Genomic DNA, 26,500 nt, shown 5'->3' with positions numbered 1-26,500 from the left:
CTTAAAAAATCAAATTGTTAAGGTAGAGGTTGTGTGATATGTTATCACACATGTAACTGACATCAGCAAAAGCATAAAAAATATAATACTTCTACAAATCAAAAAGAAGACAAATAGACAAAAGACATAAATAGTTATTTTATAAAAGAGGAATTATAGGGACTTCCCTGGTGGCCCACTCCACTCCCCCAATGCAGGGGGCCCAGGTTCCATCCCTGGTTGGGGAACTAGATCCCGCATGCATGCCGCAACTAAGAGTTCGCATGCTGCAACTAAAGATCCCGCATGCCGCAACGAAGATCCTGCGTGCTGCAATGAAGACCCAGCACAGCCAAAATAAATAAATAAATAAATAAATAAATATTATTAATAAGTAAATAAAAGAAAAAAAGAGGAATTACATATGACCAATTAATATATGAAAAACCATTTGATTTCATTAGAGATGAGAGAAATGCAAATCAAGATCACAGTGAGATAACATTTTAGAACCATTCGATGGCAAAAACCAATGATAAGTTAGAAGGACCATGTTTTGTCTCTCAAAACTGGCATAATTTCACTGTGTACAGTACAAATAGGAAGACTTACTTACACATGAAATTCATTATTAACTCTGTACTCTTTAACCCTTGCTAGTTACCACAGTTCTCGATGACAAATGACATAGTGTTCTTATTTGACAGAAGGTTCCTCATGTAATATGTAGAACTGCTTTTAGAGTGTCATAAAATTTGATTTGTGCTATTCCTTGTCGAACATTAAATTGTAGTATTTAAACAAAAAAACAAGGACTAACATCTCCAATCTGAGTTTTGTTTTACATTACACTGAATGTTTCTGAAAGAATCACATGTTCCTAAGAGATAGAGACTGATTTCCTAACCTCTTTGTGTAAGTTCAAAAAAAATATGAAGGTTTAATAAATTTTTAGAAAAGTATAGTAAACACAGTATTAAGGATGATTGCCACCTTAACTGGGGAGAGAAAAGGAGATATAATGGGAAAATCACATAGCATGTTTTTGTCAATATTCTAGTTTCCACATTGGATGATGGGTGCATTGGTAGAAAAAAATTCTAGTTTAATTCCTAAACGGCTTCTCTAAAACCAAACTAAAATCCTTAAACTATGAAGCTGGAAAGTAATGAGATTTGTAAATGCTTCTTCAATTTGAAGAAACTGCTTTTTGATCATATAAAAACAGCTGTGAAAAATACATTTAAAAATTTTCTGATATCACTCATCTTTTCAAAAAGAAGAGCAAAACTACCCAAGGAGAAAAAAAAATGTCCATTATAAAGGACTGAATAAGAAAAATCAAAAATATGATGAGTAGTTTCTTAGGGATAAACATCAACACTTTGGATCATGTTTCCATTTTATCACTGTAGCGTGAGATAATGGGGATTATTCAGCCAATTTAGAAATATATCTTTTCAATCGTGAACCTCATTTTTAGTGCAACCTATAAGAACTGGGTCAAGGATTTTAGTGTGCTTCTTTTCCCTGCCCGAAGCCCACTCAGATCCAACCACCATGAACCTGAACTTCACAAATTGCCTTTACCATTTAAGGCACCTAAAGTACATCAGTCAATGTCCTGCCCCTTAATTATGAGCACTATTTACATAAGGTTACCAAAGGTCTAATTAATAAAATATATAAGAGCATAAAGTAAATATTAAGTGTGTACTCAAGGTCATTGCTCATGGTTAAGGGCATAACATGGTATATTTCTTTCCTGGTTCTTCATCCCAAGTCCTTCCATGTGTGTCACATCCAACCTCCAAGTGCCACACTCTTCTGCTCTTCAGCAACTCAGCTCAAATAGGAACACCTATCATGCAAACATCCAGTGCATGTGAATGTCTGACCCGTCCCCTGCCGAGGTGAAAGGTACTTTCCCTCAAACCCTGATGAGCAAGAAATTTGACCTGAGCTAGGTCATGGAAGCAACCTAAATGCCCATCAACAGACGAATGGATAAAGAAGTTGTGGTACATATATACAATGGAATATTACTCAGCCATAAAAAGGAACGAAACTGAGTCATTTGTTGAGATGTGGATGGATCTAGAGACTGTCATACAGAGTGAAGTAAGTCAGAAAGAGAAAAACAAATATCGTATATTAACGCATGTACGTGGAACCTAGAAAAATGGTACAGATGAGCCGGTTTGCAGGGCAGAAGTTGAGACACAGATGTAGAGAACAGACATATGGACACCAAGGGGGGAAAACTGCAGTGGGGTGGGGATGGTGGTATGCTGAATTGGGAGATTGGGATTGACATGTATACACTGATGTGTATAAAATTGATGACTAATAAGAACCTGCAGTATTAAAAAAAAAAAAAAAAAAAAAAAGAAATTTGACCTGAGCTAATAGCTACTGTATTCATAGCATGGAAACTGAGATATATTTCTCCTCCTGAGTTCTATTAGGTTGGAAGCAAGAATCATCACAGAGAAACACCGAGGCTATATCAAGGCTGTCCATGGATGTCAACTTGACTCATTATATTCCTGAAATGTCACCCTAAAATCTGTCTTAATAACAGAGCTGGTTAACAAGATTAATTTTTCAACTGGGGACTGCTTATATAAGTTAACTTCTAAGTCAAGTTATCAAGAGAAGACCTTTTCCCCAGATTATTACTACCTCTATCCCTCAACATAAGAAGATGAGTTCAGGGAAAAAGCAAATTCGACAAGTGTTTCTTACATGTTTACTCCGCTAAGCATTACCATAGAAGCTACAGAATAAAAGCCACAAGCTATTGAATCCCAACTACGTGCCAGATATTTTGCATCCATTTTCACTAAAGTTCACAACTCTCCACATTAGTTGTGAAATTCTACATCTTACAGATGAGGAAACTAAGTTGCCCAAGGTCACAGAACTAGTAAACCCTGAGGTTGGCATTTGAATTAAGATCCGTCTCAATCTGAAGCCTGCAGGCTTTTATTATAAGATGGATGATTTTAAAGAAATTCACCAGCATACTGGATAGTTTGAAAAGCCACAAGTTCTCTACAACTAAAGGTACACTGCCTTTCATGAACATTTGGAAACTATAGAAGGTCAAATCAAGCACCTCTTCACCCCTTCTGTTTATTATAACAATGTTAAATTACAAACTAAAATCCTCAACCAAGACCCCCTAATGGCCAGATAGGTTTGTTCATTTTTCCCATATTCCCCTTTTCCCAGTGTACAGACCAGCTCACCTCAGCCTACTGTATGTTACACTTTGCTGTGCAGGGGTCTGCGGGGGGAGTGAGTGGAGGAGACTCCTACTCTAATCTTTTTGGTTACAAACTAACTCACCAACAGACCCATAGGTGTTTTGTGACCAGCCTAATATCACAAATATTAGCATTGATGGTGTTTGGGAAGGTGCTTTCTTAACATCAAAGATCGAAACTATAATTTTATCTAACACATTCAACTTCAAGAAGACATGCAAACGATTCTTTAACAACTTATAGCTTCAGGAAATCAGAAACTGATTGTCTTTAAGAAAATAAAAACAAGCCACGTGTATCCTATGTGGAATTAAGTGGACAGAGAAATTAAACTGACCTGAAGCTATTTCCTTTTTCCTCTCTCTTTGAATACACACAGCCTTGAAAGGCTCATCTCCAGGTAGTAAAGCAGCAGCTGTCAGCAGTGGGCCTGGAAAAGCCATCTCTCAGATGGAAAAAAAAAGAAAGTTTGATGACCAGATGTAGGAACGTAATTTGAGACAGAATAAGCTGAATTTAGGAGACTAGAATGTCCCTTATAAAGAAGCAGACCAGTGAAGGGTGTTATAGGGCAGTGCTTCCAAATTGTAAAGTGCATATAAATCACTGGGGAATCTTGTTAAATTCAAATTCTGACTTGTGAGTTCTGGGTGAAGCCTGAGATTCCCAGGTGACACCAGGCCGCTGGTCCTCAGACCACACTTGGAAAACCAAGGTTATAGGGCAGTGGGTTGTTTAATGGAGTCAACTGATATTCTGTGATGGTAAAAGACAATGATTAGGGGAGAACAGTCATGGCAGATGAGACTAACGCAGGAAGACAGGCTGGTAGCGTCTAAATGTGTATCGCCCACCTGCCAGGAGGCCATGGGAAGAACCAGAGTCCTGGGTCTCACCCTCGTGTGCTCCTGACTTGCAGTATACAGTGGATAGATATCCTCCAGGGCTAACGTTATGAATTCAGCCATCCATTCCATTCTTGTATAGCCAAAGGGACAAATACATTTTGGAGTGCCATAATTTCTACCATCATTTATAAATTTATTCAAGAATAGTGTTGTGTTGCCATACATCCGTTCTGCTATGATCTGAATGTTTATGTTTCCCCAAAATGCATACGTTGAAATCCTAATCCCCAAGGTGATAGTATTAGGAGGTGGGGCCTTTGAGATGTGATTAGATCATGAAGGCAAAGCCCTCACACATGGAATCGGTACCCTTATAATAGAGACCTGAGAAAGCTTCTTTGCCCTTTTCAACATGTGAGGACACAGCAAAAAGACTACCATCTTAGAAGTGGGCCCTCACCAGGCGCCATGGTCTTGGACTTCCCTGCCTCCAGAACTGTGAGAAATAAATTTATGTTGTTTATAAGCCACCGGTTTGTGGTATTTTATTATAGCAGCTCACACAGACTAAGACACTCTATGCCCTTCCTCCATCTCCCAAATCACTTTTCCCACCACTTCTGGAAATATCTGAATATGGGATAGGAACACTGGAATCAAAAGTCTGCAAAGAGCTTTAAATGACAGTAAGCACAAACACGAGGCTCCTGATTAGACATCGCTTGTAAAAGTCATCCTCATTCACACCCGTCATTACATTATTTCTCTCAGGAGGGCATGTGTTGCTCATGCTTCTCCGTTCTGCTTTCTAACAACTCTCAGTTCTCCACCGTGTGCACTAAATTCAAAGGGACGGGAAATTCCATTTCTACTCTATGGTTATATCATCTCTCTAATCACTTTATTATGAAGCCTGGGGGTAATTGTGCCATTTGACACACTTTCCATCAAAGGCATGGAAATCCTGGAGGCAGGACAGGCATGGAATGTTCACTGTTGATCAGATGAGAGGAGCACTTGTCTCTTCTTGTAGGCAATTACCATCTAGTTGTCCCTTTGCCACCCATGATCCCTTCTCAGAAAGACCTCCAAAGACTCCTCTTCTTCCCAGCTCTCAATGGCCCTCAACAACTGGCCCTATATCCAAGTCTAATAGCATGTTGTACCAAAGCATAGAGCTACTTTAAAACACATCCCCATATAAAATATCAAATACAGAATAGCTCACTCTAATAATGTGTTTGTAAAGAAAATAAGTTGAGGGGCTTCCCTGGTGGCGCAGTGGTTTAGAGTCTGCCTGCCAATGCAGGGGACACGGGTTCGAGCCATGGTCTGGGAAGATCCCACATGCCGCGGAGCAACTGGGCCCGTGAGCCACAATTACTGAGCCTGCGCGTCTGGAGCCTGTGCTCCGCAACAAGAGAGGCCACGATAGTGAGAGGCGCGGCGCGCGCACTGCGATGAAGAGTGGCCCCTGCTTGCCACAACTAGAGAAAGCCCTCGCACAGAAACGAAGACCCAACACAGCCATAAATAAATAAATTAATTAATTAAAAAAAAAGAAAAAGAAAAGAAGTTGAGCTCGTTGGTAATTCTATCAAATATCCAAACTCTCCATCATCATCCCCACGCATCCATCCAACCTTCCACAGATAACAAATGAGCATGAGTCATGGGCACGAAGGAAACACAAGGGCAGGGATAGCACATACTGTCCTCAAAATATTGATAGTCTCTTAAGGTAAAACGCACCAATTTTCTTTCATTTAAACATTCATTGACTTACTGAATCCTCAGTGAGCCCTAATCATATGCCAGGCACTACGCTAAATTCCGGGAATAAGCCATAAGCAAGATGGACATGAGTCCTACTTTCTCAAACCTCATGGTGTAGCAGAGGAGACAGAAGAGAGTGACAGAGCACATAATGAGCAGCTAAGGACAAAGCAGGGGATAAAGGCAGATGCTGCAGCTGCAACTCAGTGAAATGAGACCCAGTGTCCTGCCTGCATGGGCAGAGATGGTGCAAGGAAGCAGTGAAATTTGAGTACAGCTGCAATAAGTACAAGGACTTCAGATACATAGGATCTTCTGAAAGACTAAGTAGTTCCTAGGGGCCAGAGAAAGTTGAGAAAAATTTCCTAACTGAAGTAGAAGGTTTCTGTTGTATAGTTTTTTCTTAAACTGAGGAATATTTACCCTTGGGAGTACTTGGTGGAGGTGCCAGGAGTATAAGAACCCACGGTAAAATAATAAAACATCTTCCTGCGGTAACAATTTTACTAAATGGTGATTTAAGACATACGAGTGTGTGTGTGTGTGTGTGTGTGTTTGGAATAGAAAGTCAAATTTATATGAATATTTTCTAACAGAAAACTTCAAAGACATGCCTTGTCTGTGTCGGATCACTTAGGCCTCTACAGCCACACCTTCTCCATGACTGCCACCACATCACATTCTCATTTCTGTATGTTGAAGAATGTGTTTACAGGAAGGAAGAAACCCTGCTCTGCCGAGAAAAAGAGATATGCATCAGGAAAGTCGGTTTGAGTCATTACATGAAAGATTAAATGCCAGACTGAGGATATTAGGTTTCACTGATGATACTGGAGGAGGAGGTATGGGACTGAGTATCTGTGAGCTGAGCAGGCACCCATGGGACCAGGCAGATGGCTGCATTTCTGAGTCTCACTTGTGGATGACAGTATGTGGATCTCTACCTGAAGGCCAGGGGTGAATATGACAACATAACAAAGTCCACCTTGGAACAGGTATGGGCAAGATATATGCACAGGGTGCTGTCCCTGTAGTAAGTCAGAGCTACCAGGTGTATTGTCTTGGAGACTGCACAGCGGAGGTGCTCGGAGAAAAAGGTCAAAAAATGTCAGAGTCCGAGGGGCAGTAGGAACAAGTTGGGGCTCAGGCTCAATCCCCCCTGAGGGGGGAGGGTTTCCTCTCCACCCTAGTGTCAGTCTTGCATCAAGAGGACATGGTGATCACCTGTCACGGTTTTCTTGCTGCCACGTCACAGGGCAGGATGAGGTTGGGAGATGCTGTCACCTGGGTCAGGTCCAGATTTAAATCACTAATCACTGCTCGAAGGCAGAGGAAGAGAGAAGCTATTAGGGATCACTCTGGTCTTGGGGAAGGAGTGACCCCTAATACCTGGGCTTTTCATATAGATATTATGAGGAATTTCAAGCAGGGTTTTTGCTTGGATGTATCTCCCCAGGTTACACCCACAAGGGGTTGGTGTAAATGACTCCTAGAAAGACGCAGGTTGTGTGGAGATGACCCGAGGAATCTTGCCTGACTCCTCTGCCTTGCTCTACCCCACTTGCATCCTGGAGTGGGGCATGTATCTGTGTGGGCAGGGACTATTTTCTCGGTCAAGTTTACATGGTTCTGAACACAAAGCATCCGGTGAAGCTCAAGACCAGTACTGCCCAATAGATATATAGTGCGAGCCACATATGTAATCTTAAAATTTTCTAGTTGCCACATTAAAAAAATGTAAAATGAAACAGGTGAAATTCAAATACATTATCAGTATAAAAATTATTAATACTATTTTACATTCTTTATTTCCTAAGTCTTTTGTAGTCAATTTTACACAAACCGCACATTTCAGTTTGGGCTAATCACACTTCTAGTGGGTAACAGGCACGATTGTTGAATGGCTAACATATCGGACAGCACACTTCTGGATTGATCTCAAGCCTGTGCATCACAGTAATGCCTCCTGGGCATTCCTGCAGTAATCAAGGTCCAGAAATACCAAGTCACTTGCCAGAGGTCACACGACGTGCTGGAGTCAGAGCCAAGACTAAATCAGAAGTCTCTCAGAGCTAATCAAGTCTTCTTTCCAGCACAATCGATGCTGATTTCTCTCTTCATCGTCACAGCTAAATCATCAGCGGGCTCTCTTCCTTCAGCGCACTCTCACACTCTTTCTCTCCGCTCTGGCTGCCACCCGACTCTGGCCTTGCTTGTAGTAACCTCCTCATTAATGTGCTGGCTTTTGGTCTCCCCTTCCAGCCTCTGGCAAAACCTGAACTTAGCACAGCTCTGATTAAAACAAGTCCACTGCTGAAAACAATGAGTCCCTATCTTTTTAAATAGATTTTAATTTTTAGAGCAGTTTTAGGTTACAGAAAAAACTAAGTAGAAAGTACAAAGAGTTCCCATATACCCTCTCCACCCACCTCTTGGTTACCCTCATTAACACCTTGCATTGGTGGGGCACATCTGTTACAATTATGAGCCACTATTGATATTGCAATATTATATAGTTTACATAAGGGCTCACTCTTTGTGTTGTACAGTTCTACAGGTTTCAGCAAATGCATAATGCAATGTATCTACCATTACGGTATCATAGAGAATAGTTTCACTACCCTAAAATCACTTGTTCTCTACCTATTTATTCCAACCTCTCTTTTCCCCGAAACGCTTGGCAACCACTTATCTATTTACTGTCTCTATAGTTGTGCTTTTTCCAGAATGTCAAATGGTTGGATTCATACAGTATGCAGTCTTTTCACACTTGCTTCATTCACTTAATAATATGCATTTAAGGTTCTTCCATGTATTATTGGCTTGATAGCTAATTTCTTTTTATCATTAAATGGTATTTTGTTGTCTGCATGTACTTCAATTTGTTTATCCATTCATCTACTGAAGGATATCTTGGTTGCTTCCAAGGTTTGATAATTATGAATAAAGCTGCTACAAACATTTGTGTGCAAGTTTTTGCATTGATTTCCTATTTTTAAATGATTCAAATATAATTCAAGACTTTCCATGGTCTGGTATTAACAAATATCTCTATATTTTTTCTATAAAAAATGCTTTCTCCCTCAAACTTTGTTCTTCTTTTTCAAAACCTGTTTTGGCTATTTGAAGTCCTTTGCACTGTCACATAAATTTTAGAAGCTACTTGTCAATTTCTACAGAAACACCTGATATTTTGATTGAGATTGCATTAAATCAGTAGATCAATTCACAGATAATTTGTATCTTAACAATATTGAGTTTTCTGACCAATCAACGGATATTTCCATTTATTGAGGTCTTCTCTAATTTTTCTCAGCAGTGTTTTATAGTTTTAAGTGTATAGATCTTGCACATTTTTTGTCAGATTTATCCCTATGCATTTCATATTTTTATGCTCTTATAGATTTTTAATTAAATTTATGATTGTTTGCTGCTAGGATATAGAAATACAACTGACTTTTGTATATTGATCTCTTCTCCTGCAAACTTAGTAAACTCAATTAGTTCTACTAGTTTTTTTGTAGATTACATCAAATTTTCTACATAGATGATCATGTCATCTGAGAATAATAACAGAATTGCTTTTTCCTTTCTAATCTGTATGACATACATACATACATACATACATTTATCTCTATATATATTTATTTATTTATGCCTTATTGCATTGACTAGAATCTCTAGTACAGAGTTTAATCGAAGTGATTAGAGCAGTCATCCTTATCTTCTTCCTGATGTTAAAGAGAAAGCATTCAGTCTTTCACAAGTATGATGTTAGCTGTAGGTTATTTCATTAATGCCCTTTATCAAACTGAAAAAGTTCCTTCCTGTTCCTAGTTTACTAAGAGAGTTTTTAATCAGGAATGGATGTTGAGTTTCATTTTTAAATGCTTTTTCGGTTTTTATTGAGATTATCATGTTTTTATCTTTTCTAGTTTGTTAATGAGATAAATTACACTGATTTTTTTTATTGTTAAGCCAACCCTACATTTCTTGGGTAAATTAATTTAGTCATGATGTATTCAATCAATTATGCTTTTGTTTAGAATTCTTACACATGTTTATGATTGGTCTCTAGTTTTATTTTCTTGTAATGTCTCTGTCTAGCTGTGATATCAAGGTAATGCTGGCTCATAGAATGAGCTGGGTAATAGTCTCAACTTTTCAATTTTCTAGAAGAGTATATGACGAATTGGTAATACTTTTTTCCCTAAATGTTTGGTAGAATTCACAAGTGAAACCAACTTGTCCTGGAGTTTTCTCTGAGGGAATATTTTTAACTATGAATTCAATTTTTAAAAATAGATACAGGGCTACTTAGGTGTCAAATCTTCCTCGAGTGAGCTATGGTAGTTTGTGTCTTTATAAGAATTTGTTCATTTCATTGAAGTTGTTGAATTTATTGACATAAACCTGTTCATATTACTCCCTAATTATCTTTTTAATATCTGTAGAATCTATAGTGATACCACTTTTTTCATTCCTTATATTTGTAATTTGTGTCTTTTTTTCCTCCCTTATCAGTCTGACTGGAGGTTTATTTATTTAATTAACCTTCACAAAGAATCAATTTTTGGTCTTACTGATTTTCTCTATTTTTTTTTCTGATATTAATATCATTGACTTCTGCTCCTTACTATTTCCTTTGTTCTACTTACTTGGATTTAATTTTTTCTTCTTTTTCTAGTTTCTTAGAAACTGAGGTCATTCGAGACCCTTCTTCTCTTTGATATAGGCACTTACTGCTATAAATTTTCCCCTAATTATTGATTACACAGCCTCTCACAAATTTTAATGTGTTTTGTATACATTTTGATTCAGTTCAAAATACTTCCTTTTCCCTTTTGATTGTTTCTTTGATTCACAAGTTATTTATAAATCTGTTATTTAATTTCTAAATATTTTGGGATTTTCCTGAGATCTTTTCATTATTGATCTCTAATTTAATTCCACTGTGGAATCATTTACTCTTGCTTTTTATTACTGACCCTGGCATTTATTTTTAAAAACTGTGATTTCTTACTTGCAACTTTATACTCCTTCCCACTTCTCTAGCCAGCAAACTCCTATGCATTCTTCAATGTCCAACTCAGATATGATGTCCTCTGTAAAACCTTCCCAAACTCTGCCAGATGAAGTCTCCAGCTTTCTCTTTTGCGCCTGCAAAGTCCTTTCCATGAACTCTTCTAAGAGTTCTTGTCATACTGGGTTGTAATTATGAGTTAACAAATTTGTCTCCCTCCACCAGACTTCGAGTCTTCAAGTACAGTGGTAAAGTTCTCTGCAGGTTTGTCTCCACAGATCCTGGCACACAGCAGTTTCTTGAATGAATGAATGAATGAATGAATGAAAGAAATCAGTGACAGAGCCACTAAGTTTTGAGTCCTCCTCAGCTCATGCCTTCAGTTTCCAGAATGACTCAGCTACTGAAAACAAAGATGTGAATATCAAGAAAGAGACAGGGAAGCATAAATAAGTATCTGTGTGAAAGAACCAGGGACACGAAACAGGCCCCCTCAGGTATGGCAGGATGCCTGCTTTATGTCCAGGTTTACTCTATGCCTGCAGGAGCTGGGCTGGTGGCTCATGCTAGGCAGGCCCCTTACCTATGCAGATGGTAACCAGGCCTGCCTGTGAGTGAGTGCAACAGACACAAAGCAGAGCCACACAGGTGCTCCCCACTCCAGCTGTGGGAAACCTCTGGGCAGGACACGGGGAAACAATGTCTGCACCAGGCTTGGGCCCAAGTGTGCACAGCAGTGTGTGTGCACATGTGTGTGTGGAGGGGGGGGCGGGAGAAGGGGGGATGGATGGAGGTGAATGACTACTAAATCTGTACTCACCAGGAAAGGAGAACAAGCAGAATCCTTATTTCCATCCCTGGCTGAACTCAAATCGTATACTTTCTCAGTGATCTCATCTAAAAATGTCTCACCTTCCCTAAAACCAATCTGTGCCTGTCAGTGACTAATACTATTCTAGAAATTGGTACTTTTATAGCATTCCATAGCAGCAAAGGAGGCTTCCCCTGTAATATTACATGCCCGTCTAGGAAATTTTCTTTGTAAAAAGAGATCAGAATACCAGTTTTCACTGGGAGATTTCAAACATCAGCCAGTATATAGGGCAGATATACAATAGCCTTTCCACAGAAATGAATAACTTGGCTGGGGAGTAACTTTTGTATGCCTCTCTCTGCAGCCCTGTGCCCCATTGTTTCTACATAAGCCCCCTATGTTCCTAAAATACTGGACCTCTTAGCAATCGGGAAAAACAAACAAACAAAAAACAAGCTCTCTATATTCTCAAGTCTTTGATCAATATGTAAGGCATTCAGGCAGCATTCTGCAAAAAGAGCTGCTTACGTGGCTTGGTGTCCCCAGTAAACTGATGGACTCCATTCAGTCCATATCTGGAAAAGCTTTTAGCTCTTTAATTCAAGGATCAGTTGAGAATAATTGGGCCTATGCTCTTGCGTGAGAACTTGATAATTTACCCTGGGTCCTTATGGGTGACAGAGGGTGAAAGTCACACTGTACATACAGCCTCAGTCCCTAGTGGCCCCTCTCCAAGGAGCTGGTGAGAACTTTTAACCAGGGTGGCTGGAGGTCCAGGTGTGTGCAGTCCTCTTGTGTGTGGTCTGTGCTGGAGTTTCACAAAGTCAGCCTGGAGTTGTTTGCTCCTTTCTCCGAGCTCAGTATCTGAAAACTCAGACTACATCTGTTGATTCCATAGCGGTATAGCTTTCCTCCAACGTGCTCTGCAAAGTTATGGCTGTAGTTCTAAGAGAGCACGCCAAGACCAGATCTGTTGCCTGGTCCTCTCCCAGAAAAAATGAGACCTAGATTTGGAAACAGCCCTAACCCAGCCAGTGGGCAGCAGTCATTTACTCTCAGAGGTGGCTGTTAGTTTGCATTGAAAGAGCTCACTCTAGGCTCTGACACATGAGAGAAGCAAGCCTTTTTGAGTTTGACCCTAGTGGACGGACTACCTGTTCTTTAAGATCCTAACCTTGAAATTGCACCCTCCTTCTGCATCACTATTCCCGAAGAGAACCTTCTGTTTTCTTCTGCTGATACTTTTATTTCTTGACTGTTTTACAAGAAAACGGATTTGACATCTACATCTAACGACAAATTCAAATCCTATTATGCGACACGTTTTTCCACACAGGGGCAGAAATTACCAGGAAAGCAACAATAAAGGGTCTTTGGCAAAGCAGCTCCTTATTAAATGTTTGTTTCATTTACTTATTCATTTGTTCATCATACATTTCCTGTGTTCTTACTTTGTACCAGATACCGTGCTAGGCACTGGGGATACAGAGATGAACAGACTCCGGCCTTCTTGGAGTTCACAGCCCAGTGGGGTGACAGACAGCTAAGCAAGGAAGCGTATTATGTCAGATGAGCTATGCTAATCGTCTGTGCAGGGTGCGTTGGGATCCTGGGAGAGTGGCCGGGTTAGAGCTGAGCATGGGAGGCGGGAAGAAGGACTGAAGAGAAGGCATTGTCATCAGAAACAACTAAGCTTGAATCATAGCCCTGCCTCTGCCCTTTATTAGCTGTGAGATGTTAAGAAAATTACTTAACCTGTCTGAGCTTTAGCTTTATTATCTGTGAAATCAAAATAATTTTAATGGACTGTTTCAGAAGATGAAATAAGATCATATTTATAAAGCACTTAGCGCAGTTGCTGGCATCTGGTAAGCGTTCAATAAATGTGACCTCTTCGTTCATTTCATCATTATTATTTTCTCTGCAGTCCGAGTCAACTTCTGACATACCAGGAGAGGATCGGTGCTAAAGACAAGATACGGGCAATCAGACAGCGACTTCCTATCCAGTTCACAGAGAATACCTATGTTCTGTTTATTGGGAGCTGTCAGCCTGCCTCAATTTGCTATAAAACCCACTTCTTTTCCAGTTGCTGGTTGGGAAATTCTACCCCGAGTTATCAGTTTACGAGGTGTGTGGCAGAGGCAAGGTTGGGAACGGTCCTGCCCACCTTATCTGGTTCTCTGCCTTGGCAATGTCCTCTTCCTCTATCCCCTTTTCATTACGCATTCAGAGTTTAAAGCAGAGAGGACTGCATTTCCTCTTGTCACTGGCATGACTGTGTCTGTCTCCTGGACATGTGCCCGCTGTAAATGGCTCCTACTTTTCTCCCATTAATACTGTGTCTGCATGTACAGCTGTCTAGGCCTTTGTTTAAATATTAAGAATGAGTGCGTTCAGACAGTCAGCACACAGAAATGTAGACGCATGGCCAAGAAAAAGAGTGTGGCTGACATAAAATACAGTGGTGAATAAATATGCAGAATCTGAGAAATGGTAAAGATTCAATCAATTTTTTTCATCCACAGGTTTATTCAATGTAATGGGGTGGGAAATGGCATGTGATGCCCAGACACAGAAGTAATGAGAGGTTTTTTTTACATATATTCTGTTTATAAATTCATTCGACAAGCAAATTTGCCACCAACCTTTCTTTTACTTGACTAATCCTAGCAAGGATGGAGAGAATGGGAAGGCAGGTGCCTTCAGAGATCTGCTCTGGGTCACCTGTGATGCTGGGAACCACCTGCAGTAATTGTCCCACAAGCACACCTTCCATCATCCCTAGATCCTGAGACAAAGTACCAGGGTTACAAAGGACAACAGTGCCCATTCATTCGTTCACCTAATGGCATTCCCGTTGCCTAGAAAACCCTGTGTAAGATTCTGTAAGAAATACGGAAATGAATAAAATCAATCCTTGTCTCCAGGGAGCTCATGATCTAAAGGGGGACACATATTACTCTAACATCAGATACAAAGGGATGTAAAAGATGAGTCAAGGTTATTAAAAGAGCCCAATGTTTATTATGTAATCTGTATTAAATGCACTATCAATGGGTCATTTTTGAAGGAGCAGCCAGAGTATTCATTATATAACTGTACCAATTTTACAAAAATGGCAACTTGAATGAAAAACTGAAAGTTTAAATCAGATATTTTGCCTGATGTTCAACAGAAATATTATCACATGACCATATATGCTCAGATCATCATAACTAATATTTCTAGAACATTTTGCAGTAAAGTGCTTTTCTGTGTTAACTTCTGTGTATAGAGCTAGCATTAAACCCATGGTCCTATACATTAACATATATACTTAGATTTGGAGATGTATTGAATTATAAGGCCACCACTTCCAAATTATTCAGATATTGGAGTGTCAGTAAAACCCATTGTTGTAAAAATCAAACTTCAGAATGTTTCTCTTTTTCCTCAAATTAGAGGTACAACATATCTGAAGCACAGTATATTAAAAGAACTGCCCAATATTGAGGGAAATAGAGATGCCTAATACTAAAAAAAAAAAAAAAAAAATTAACATGGCTGATGTATTAGGTTTGAATGTGAAAAATACTAAAATCCTCAACTTTATTGCCAGCTTATACCACACATCAAATCTGATCCTGAAAACTGAAAAACCCCAATGTCTGCGGCAAGAGTCAACAGGAAAAAAAGCTTCAAACAATTTAGAAGCAGCATGTTTACTCAGTGTATAGTATTTGCATATCATTCTTCTTAATTCTGTTAAATCCTGAGGCTTCTACTGGCAGACATTTGATGTCACACCAGGAGCAAAAGAAGGGGGCATGAGCACTTGAAAGGTAACAGAATGATATTTCTTTCCTAAATGGAATGTAATTCTGATGGACTTTTTCAAAGTTACTTGGGATTTTTGAGGTTTGACACTGATTGAGCAGATGTAAGACAAACACATGTTTTGTAAGCTAACTTGCCCCACTGCATTCTGTGTGATAAAAGTAGTTTTAAAAGGAATGTGTATATGTATAGCTGATTCATTTTGCTGTACAGTAGAAACTAACACAACATTGTAAAGCAACTATACTCCAATAAAAATTAATTAAAAAAAAAATAAAAGGAATATCAAGTACAAGTGTAAAATTCTGCACACTCCTCCAGAAATCAACCTTGTAACCTTATTTGATGTGATATATTTAAAACAGCTGGTATAAAATCAGTGGAGGAGAAAGGACAAACAATTTTGATAAATTTAAATTAGCATTAACTGTTAAAAATACCAAAAAAATAATAATAATCTATTTGGGGAATTATTTAAAATCAAGTAGATTAAATGACTAAATACCGATAACAAGAAAGATGTTCAGAAGGAAGACAAGGATACTGAGTTGACGTGGACTATGTTGACTGAAGCATGGATGGTAAAAAAAAAATAAATTAGAGTAACCACTAAAAGAATAATGTATAATTTTCAACATACTAGAGGAAGAAATAGAAAAAAATAAAATAACCTATCCAATAAAAGCAGAAAAGGAAGAAAATGTGAACAGAAAATAGCATGGCAAATTGAAAACACAATATTGATGAAAAATATCAAATTAGAAATTTACATATTTAGGACCAAATTACAATAAAAGCAATTTATTTCTACATATACCACACATTGCCATTATGGTTATAGTCATGATTATATGACTGTTTCTATTGGACATCTGGCCTCTAAAGAGTTCTCAAAGGAAAATTTAAGGTCTTGCATTTATACATCAGAAAAAACTAAAGACTGTAAATTAATAGAATAGGGTTTTTAAGCTGAAAAAGAAAGTACTAAATCGAGAGATAGTGTTGGGAAGTCAATAATAGAGATAAGAGAAAAATGCATAAAATAAAACAAAGAAAATCATAGGGATAATAGACAAACCTAAAAGATAATTAATTGCAATAGCAGTAAGAAGGAAAGATAGAAAGAAGGAATGAGTGAACAAACGAACAAATGAATGAACCTCTGGCATGGTTAAGAGTGTCCCAGGAAGGTTGAAAGTAGAGGATCTTGTTTCTCAGACAGGGATAACACATGCCAACTGTGAATTTTCCTGCCACATCAGAGAAGAGACCCCTGACACGAGGACCAGAATCCTTCCACCCTGGATTCTTTCTCTAATTGGGACCCCAAGAAGCCCATCTGGAGGAAAACTGAATTAAGGCTAGATCCCTGAACATAATATCTTCCTTCTTAACATATAATGGACGCATAGTCTCTGAATCAATTCAAAACTCTTTTGGACTCAGCTCTATAACACCAGTTTTTCAAACTTTATTCCCCGTTATGTGAGTTAGTACCTCTTTGTCTGCCACAATACTCTCTTTGACCTTTAAACTTCAAGGTTTTCAAGCTCTGGGATGTGGAAACTAGGTTGAACACAGAGCATCAAGGCTCCTAATTATCTGATCATCTCTTCCTACTTACAGGCCTGGTCTCTAAGTTCTAGCATGTTCCATGCCTAGGAATCCCATCATTCTATGGTACCCGCCTAATTGTGGCAGAGCATCCCAGCTGTAGCTGAGCACCTGTTTCTGAGGGTAAGCATAAGAGATAAGTCTCACTCTGTGATCTGGCAGCGCTAGGACACGTCCCATGGTTACTTTAGCCGGAAAAACATGAAGGAGGGGAGGGTTGGTGGAGACCTTGAACAAAGCCAGGATCCAAGCCTGCAGTTCAGGATTTCTTGCAGGTGTGTTTGATCACTTTGTACCTATTATCAGGAACTGTGAAACGTGGCTACCAATTTGTTTTCATTCTTTGTTTGGCTGTGTCTAATGATGTCAAAACAACCTGTCAGTTCAACACAAAGATGTGAGCTGGTTCATTGGAGACACTCACTTACTGCTTGACACTGTGGAGGTAGAAAAACTGGGAGCTGGATTGCCCTCTCCCATCCCTGGCCTCCCTCCAGCCACTTCTAATGCATTTGCTGTTCTATGTTACTTGATTGCAAGGTGTGAGAGAGGTAGCCAATGTGAGACCTGATGAATGAGTAGAGTGGCTTTATCCTTAATGGTTATTTGATCAGCATTATCACTCACAATGAGCCCTACTGCAGTTGAAGCACGTACAATACTTCATGAAATTCAATGTACTCAAATAGACCTACTGTTGGTTTATGGTTGGATGAGGATAATTATTAAAGTAATTATTAGATCATTTCCAATAATAGGAATTTGCTCATTGTCTTCACCTTTATCTTCAAAGCATTAGACAAACACTGACTTGTTCCTTTAAACACCCTCTGCTTGGCCTATTTACATCGGCCAATTGCTATACATGTTAATCTTAGAACACAGCAAGGGAAATACCCCCTTCCTGTAGGTATGATCAGTAATGACAATCTTCTGAGGCTGTGGCTGCCCTTTATCTACAGCTACCTTCCTTCCGGCATTCCGCCTACTGAATAACAATTTATAGCACTGCTGGGTGGTGAGAGATGCTGAAGGGTCGTATGCACAGAGCTTAACAAATCATCTTCCAATGCAAATTTTGTGCAAGTTAAAGTACCTTGCTGAGTGTATATTTTTTCATTTGGAACTCTGAATTACAGAGATTAGGGCAAAAGTGGTCACATAGATACAGAACAGGCCACATAGCTGCAGAAGTAAGAGAGGCCTCAGTGCATTAAGGTAGCCCAGCTGGAGCATGAAGAAAATCTAACATCATTATCAGCCTGCAGTGTGTTTGCTATGGCTAGAGAGAAAAGTATTTTTAGCTACTTTTTTTAAGTAATCAAAAGGGAGAAAAATATCTACCTTCACATTTTAGTTTTTTAAATCTTGATTTATTTCAATCAGCAATTTGCTTTATAATTTTATCTTTACAGACTTCTAAGCAATTAAATAGTTTAGTCTGATAGCCCTTAATTGCATAGTTATGCAATATTATGAGTAATGGATGTTTGATCAGGTGACACTTCTCAGCAACCAGAAATTGTTAAAAATTGTTTTCTTGCACATCCACATACCACATGGAACATTTTTTCCTTAAGCTGAGTGACATTTCTTGACAATTGTATCAGACTTATTTGTACAACATACAATGGAATGTTTGCCTATTTCAAATTGAAAATCAATTTTCCTCCTTTATCTCTTCTTTATAAGGAAGCTACATTACCTCCAAAGGGTAATGCTTCTAGAGCTTCAATTGTTGTGGTGAATGTAAAGGTCATTGGCTGCATGTGGCACCATACACTGTGGGGTGAGGTGCTTCACTCAGACTGCGACAGCTTGCTGAAAGAAAGGATTTTGAATCAGACATGAATTTGGCAGTGATGAAATCTGTTAAACATCTCCTCTACCTTATCAGGAAACATCAGGTGATTCTCCCCAGCAGCTGTCTCTGTCTCCTAGTTCATTCCTGCAAGAAAGCAGGAAGCAGCTCAATGCTGAGACCTGCCCTTCGGGTCAGTTTCTGAGCACCTGGGGACAATGAAAAATCCCAAGGCTTAGAGTCTGGAGACCTGAGTATCTGCTCAGGCTCTGGTATAAGCTCACTCTAAGGCCTTAGACAAGACACTTCCACTTTCTGAGCCTCAGTTCACCATTTATAAAATGAGAAGAGTCCTGGTAAAGATGACATGTTAAGTTTGTGTCTGGTACACTCTGTCAGCTTTAAACATATAGCAATGATAAATTAAATATAAAAAGAGAAATCCAAAAGACAGAGTTGGGCACAAAGTCATAACAAATATCACCATGGACTGAAATATAAGTTAAATGCAAAGCAGTGAATAGAGCTGAAGCCACAAGGCTTCTGGGTCACAGTCCAAACCAAAGCAGTGGTAGCCAGTAACCCAGTTCCCATGGGGTAAAATGGACAAAAAGTCCTCCCTGAAAACTGGCAGTTTAAAGCTAGGTTCAGTACCTGAATTAAAGTGCTGTAGGGGAAATTCCCAACTGTGACACAAGGCCAAAAGAAGCTGTTGTTGCTTCTAACTAGAGTTTTTGCTATGGGAGATTGTGGTCAAAGGGGAGCAGGAGAGCACAGAAATCAGAAATAGAACCAAGCTACCTGCTGGCTTAGTAACAGGATTTGACATTTCCACAAAACTGCCACAGGAAAGAAGAGCTAAAATGCCATTAGAAGATGTGGGCTAGCCTACAAGTTCAGCAGAGTTACAAGGTGGCATCTACAAACTTTATAAAATAAGAAGGATACATACAGAGGGGAAAATGTGGAAAAGAAACTTTAAAATCAATGAGAATAAAATTGAAAATGCACACATAAGTCTTAGGGTAAAGAAGGCAGACAAAAATTATTAATAGATTGAAAAGCTGCTCTTTACATATGAAATTAATTTTACAGGACAGTGTGAGAAAAACTACAGAATAAATTTGTATAGGAACATCTGAGAGATAAAGAATTTCTATGAAAATGAACAAAAAATATGAAACAAAAGTTGGCAGAAATTGGACAAGAACAGGAATTGGAAAATAGAGTCACTAAAAGGAGAAAAAATATAAGAATATCCAGACAGGACACAGTAGAAGAGGAATTAGTGGATTGGAAAATAGTGCAGAGGAATTTAATTAGGATATCAGTTAAGAGATATAAAAGCTAGAGTTAGAAAAAAATTTATCAAGTATGTATTTTTAAATAAAGAGAATGGAAAAGTAAGAAAATGGAAAGAACCAACAATTTTACAGAATTGGAGGAAGACATGAGTTTGCAGGTAGAAATACACATCAACTACTGAATAATAAAAATATAGTCATGTGTGAATATCATATAAAATAAGAATAAGGAGAAAAATTATAAAAACAGCTGGAGAAAGAAGATAGGCTACCACAAAGTTTTAACAATAGGACTTAAAGCAGACTTCTCAATAGAAAGCAGAAAATAATGGGTTAATATATTCAAAGTGCTGCAGGAAAATATCCAAAATCTAGAATTTTACATACAGCTCAAAAATTTGGGGGAATAGGAACAAAATAAAGACATGTACACATATACCAAAAATAGAAGAGTTTAACATCCATGGGCCCTCACTATGAGAATTTTTGAAGGATTAAATTATACAGAGAGAGAGAGAGAGCAAAAATTCATGAAATGTTAATGTCACAAAAACAAAGCAATGCAGATTATCAATGAAATCGAAGTCTGCTTTGTTGAAATAATCAAATTCAAAAACCTCTAGCCAGATTAAACAAGGAAAAAAACCAAATTACCAATGTCAGTAATGAAAGAGAGACATCACTAAAGAGTCTATAGATTAAAAGGATAAAAAGATAATAATATAGATAATTATATGTATGTATTATTTATATACATATAAATTCCACACACTATATAAAGGGGACAGATTCCTTGAAAAATATCTACTACTAAATAGATAGAAAAATAAATAATATTTAAAAATCACTTAGGAATATTATAGTAAGATTGATAAAACCAAAGAAGAAATGTTAAAAATACCTGAATGAAAAAAATGCAATAAATACAGTAGAATAGTAATAAGAATGACAACAGGTTACACAACAGAAACCATGGAAGTCAAATGACAAAGTAACAATATCTTGAAAGTACTGAAATTTTTAAAAGATATCCTTTTAATCAACATATATATAATAAAAATATCCTTCCAAAATGAAAGTAGGGTTTTTGCTGTCAGTATAGTTTAGTATCTCCTAGTACACTGGTCTCTCATGCAAATAAAAACTATAAATTCTGGGCAAAACACACAGCAACAATAACAACAACAACCTAACATTACCGGAGCCAAGCAAAAGTAGCAAGATTCTGGAGACAGATTAACACTTAGAAGAAGGAATGACACTGTGCACATTCCCTGTTATTACAGCTTTTAGCCACAGGGTATACCCTAGTGAAAAATCTAAAGTCTTCCTGGCCTGAAGAACTAGAGGAAAGAATTTGGGCAACTATAGAGTTAAGAAGTAAAGGGAAATTTCCAAAAAGGAAATAACCAAAGAGGAGGTATATTATCATTTTAACAAAGGATGAACAAGACAGCTACATTGAAAGCAGTAAAGAAAATGCTTAAATAAATTGAAGACAATCTAAATAAATGAAAAAGCATACCATATATGTCTCAGTCCATTTGGGCTGCTGTAACAAAATACCATAAACTGAGTAGCTTATAAACACCAGAAATTTATTTCTCACAGTTCTGGAAGCTGGAAGTCCAAGATCAGGGTACCAGCATGGTCAGGAGAGGTTCCCTCCTCTGGATTGCATTTCTAGTTCTGTCCTTACACAGTGGAAGGGGGCAAGCAAATTCTCTGGGGTCTGTTTCATAAAGGCACTAATTGTATTCATGAGGGTTCCAATATTATAACCTAATCATTTCCCAAAGGCCCTATCTCTTAATAACATCACCTTGAGTGTTAGGATTTCAAAATGTGAATTTGAGGAGGATACAAATATTCAGCTCATAGCAATATTCATGGATTGAAAGACTCAATATATCAGTCAAAATATCAGTCTTTCCCAAACTTATCTATATATTTAATGCACTCCAATCAAAATCTCAAGAAATTGACTAGATGATTCTAAAACTTTTATTAAAGTGCAAAGAATTTTGAATATCCAAAGCAATCTTGAAACAAAGGCCAAAGGTTCAGTAATTGAGGTATGTGGTACTGACAAAGGAATCAAAAAATAGACCAGAATAGATCCAGAAAAAAAATTCCCAATTACAGAGTTACTTGATTTTTGACAAAAGTGCCAAAACAATTGAACAGGAGAGGAGATTCTTTCAATAAATGATGCTGGAATAATTAAATATTCACACAGGGAAAAATTAACTTTGAACTCTACCTCACACTATATACAAAAATTAATTTAATATAGATCATTGACCTCAATATAAAAGCTAAAACCATAAACTTTCAGAAAAAATCATAGGAGAATATATTATTCACTTTGGGCTAGGCAAAGAGTTCTTAGGTCACAGAAAGCAGTAAACCATAAAGAAAAAAATAAATGATGATTTAACTACAAACAAACTTTAAAACTTCAGTTCATTGAAAGACACCACCATGAAGAAAATAAATAAGCAAGCACAGACTTGAAAACATTTACAGAACTTACGTCTGACTAAATAAGACTTGTCTCCAGAATATATAAAGTAATCCAACAATTCAACAATGAAAAGAAACAACCCAAAGAAAAATAGGCAAAAGATTGATAAAAACAAAATTTGGGGACGTTATAAAACTGAAATTCTCACGTTGCTAGTGAGGATATGAAATGGTTCAAACACTTTGGAAAACAATCTTAGCAGTTTCTTTTAAAATTAAACATACACCATGCTATGAAACAGAAATTCCACTCCTAAGTATTTACCAAGATATCTGAAAATATAAATTCACCAAAAAAACCTTGTAAAATGTCAACATTATTATATTATTATAGTCATAATAGTACAAACTGTGAATAAACAAAAGATTCATTAATAAAAGAATGGATGAACAAACTACTGTATATTCATACAATGGAATACTATTCCACAAGAAAGCGACTGAACTACTGATACATGTAACAGCATTGATGAATCTGAAAAAATTTATACTGAGTAAAAAGAAGCCTTACACAAAAGAATGCACAATGTATAATCCCATTTGTATGAATACTAAAACGAGCAAAATTACTCTGTGGTGAAAAAAAATGAGAAGAGTGATTGCTTCTGGAAAATTTGTAAAAAGGTTGTATGTGAAGGAAACGAGGGAATTTTTTGGAATAATGATCATGTTTCATAACTTGACAGAGGTTTTGTTTATATACGCTTGTGAATTAAACTCAAAAAATTTATTCTTATGATTTGTGCATTTTATTGAATTTACATTTCACATCAAAATAAAATATTTTAAATAAACATTGAACTTTAGTTAGGAACATGGAGGCTAAAGTATTTGGTGGGAGGTGTATTGATCTTTTTATTTTTAACATCTTTATTGGAGTATACTTGCTTTACAATGTTGTGTTAGTTTCTGCTGTATAACAAAGTGAATCAGCTATATGCATACTTATATCCCCATATCCCCTCCCTCTTCCATCTCCCTCCCCCATCCCTATCCCACCCTTCTAGGTGGTCACAAGGCACCTAGCTGAACTCCCTGTGAGATTCAGCTGCTTCCCATTAGCTATCTATTTTACATTTGGTAGTGTATATATGTCAATGCTACTGTCTCACTTCGTCCCAGCTTACCCTTCCTCATCCCAGTCTCCTCAAGTCCATTCTCTACGTCTGCAATCTTTATTCCTGTCCTGCCCCTAGGATCATCAAAACATTTTTTTTTCATATTCCATATATATGTGATAGCATACGGTATTTGTTTTTCTCTTTCTGACTTACTTCACTCTGTATGACAGACTCTAGGTCCATCCACCTCACTACAAATAGTTCAATTTCGTTTCTTTTTATGGCTGAGTAATATTCCACTGTATATATGTGCCACATCTTCTTTATCCATTCATCTGTTGATGGACACTTAGTTTGCTTCCATGTTCTGGCTATTTTAATAGAGCTGCAATGAACATTGTGGTACATGACTCTTTTTGAATTATGGTTTTCTCAGGATATATGCCCAGTAGTGGGACTGCTGAGTCATATTGTAGTTCTATTTTTAGGTTATTAAGGAATCTCCATACTGTTCTCCATAGTGGCTATATCAATTTACATTCCCACCAACAGGGCAAGAGGGTTCCCTTTTCTCCACACCCTCTCCAGCATTTATTGTTTGTAGATTTTTTGATGATGGCCATTCTTACTGGTGTGATGTGATACCTCATTGTAGTTTTGACTTGCATTTCTCTAATGATTACTGATGTTGAGTATCTTTCATGTGTTTATTGGCAATCTGTATATCTTCTTTGGAGAAAAGTCTGTTTAGGTCTTCTGCCCATTTTTGGATTGGGTTGTTTGTTTTTTTGATATTGAGTTGCTTGTATATTTTGGAGATTAATCCTTTGTAAGTTGCTTTGTTTGCAAATATTTTCTCCCATTCGGAGGGTTGTCGTTTTGTCTTGTTTATGGTTTCCTTTGCTGTGCAAAAGCTTTTAAGTTTCATTAGGTCCCACTTGTTTATTTTTGTTTTTATTTCCATTTCTCTAGGAGGTGGGTCAAAAAGGATCTTGCTGTGATTTATGTCATAGCATGTTCTGCCTATGTTTTCCTCTAAGAGTTTTATAGTGTCTGCCCTTAGTTTTAGGTCTATAATCCATTCTGAGTTTATTTTTCTGCATGGTGTTAGGAAGTGTTCTAATTTCATTCTTTTACATGTAGTTGGCCAGTTTTCCCACCACCACTTATTGAAGAGGCTGTCTTTTCTCCATTGTATACTCTTGCCTCCTTTATCAAAGATAAGGCGACCATATGTGCATGAGTTTATTTCTGGGCTTTCTATCCTGTTCCATTGATCTATATTTCTGTTTTTGTGCCAGTACTCTACTGTCTTGATTACTGTAGCTTTGTAGTATAGTCTGAAGTCAGAGAGCCTGATTCCTACAGCTCTGGTATTCTTTCTCAAGATTGCTTTGGCTATTTGGGGTTGTTTGTGTTTCCATACAGATTGTGAAATTTTTTGTTCTAGGTCTGTGAAAAATGCCATTGGTAGTTTGATAGGGATTGCACTGAATATGTAGATTGCTTTGGGTAGTATAGTCATTTTCACAATGTTGATTCTTCCAGTCCAAGGACATGGTATATCTCTCCATCTGTTTGTATCATCTTTACTTTCTTTCATCAGTGTCTTATAGTTTTCTGCATACAGGTCTTTTATCACCTTAGGTAGGTTTATTCCTAGGTATTTTATTCTTTTTGTTGCAAGGGTAAATGGGACTGTGTCCTTAATTTCTCTTTCAGATTTTTCATCATTAGTGTATAGGAATGCAAGAGATTTCTGTGCATTGATTTTGTATCCTGCTACTCTCCCAAATTCAATGATTAGCTCTAGTAGTTTTCTGGTAGCATCATTAGGATTATCCATGTATAGTATCATGTCATCTGCAAACAGTGACAGTTTTACTTCTTTTCCAATTTGGATTCCATTTATTTCTTTTTCTTCTCTGATTGTTGTGGCTAAAACTCCAAAACTATGTTGAATAATAGTGGTGAGAGTGGGCAACCTTGTCTTCTTCCTGATCTTAGAGGAAGTGGTTTCAGTTTTTCACCATTGAGAACGATGTTTGCTGTGGGTTTGTCATATATGGCCTTGATTATGTTGAGGTAGGTTCACTCTATGCCTACTTTCTGGAGAGATTTTATTATAAATGAGTGTTGAATTTTGTCAAAAGCTTTTTCTGCATCTATGGAGATGATCATATGGATTTTATCCTTCGGTTTGTTCATATGGTGTACCACACTGATTGCTTTGCATATATTGAAGAATCCTTGCATTCCCGGCATAAACCCCACTTGATCATGATGTATGATCCTTTTAATGTGCTGTTGGATTCTGTTTGCTAGTATTTTGTTGAGAATTTTTGCATCTATGTTCATCAGAGAGATTGGCCTGTAGTTTTCTTTTTTTGTTACATCTTTGCCTGGGTTCAGTATCAGGATGATAATGGCCTAGTAGAATGAGTTTGGGAGTGTCCCACCTTCTGCTATATTTTGGAAGAGTTTGAGAAGGATAGGTGTTAGCTCTTCTCTAAATGTTTGATAGAATTCACCTGTGAAGCCATCTGGTCCTGGGCTTTCGTTTGTTGGAAGATTTTTAATCACGGTTTCAATTTCAGTGCTTGTGATTGCTCTGTTTATATTTTCTATATCTTCCTGGTTCAGTCTCAGAAGGTTGTGCTTTT

Source organism: Balaenoptera ricei, chromosome 13, assembly GCF_028023285.1.
Source record: "Balaenoptera ricei isolate mBalRic1 chromosome 13, mBalRic1.hap2, whole genome shotgun sequence".
Classification (NCBI taxonomy): Eukaryota; Metazoa; Chordata; class Mammalia; order Artiodactyla; family Balaenopteridae; genus Balaenoptera; species Balaenoptera ricei.
Note: the sequence above shows the minus strand (reverse complement) of the source record.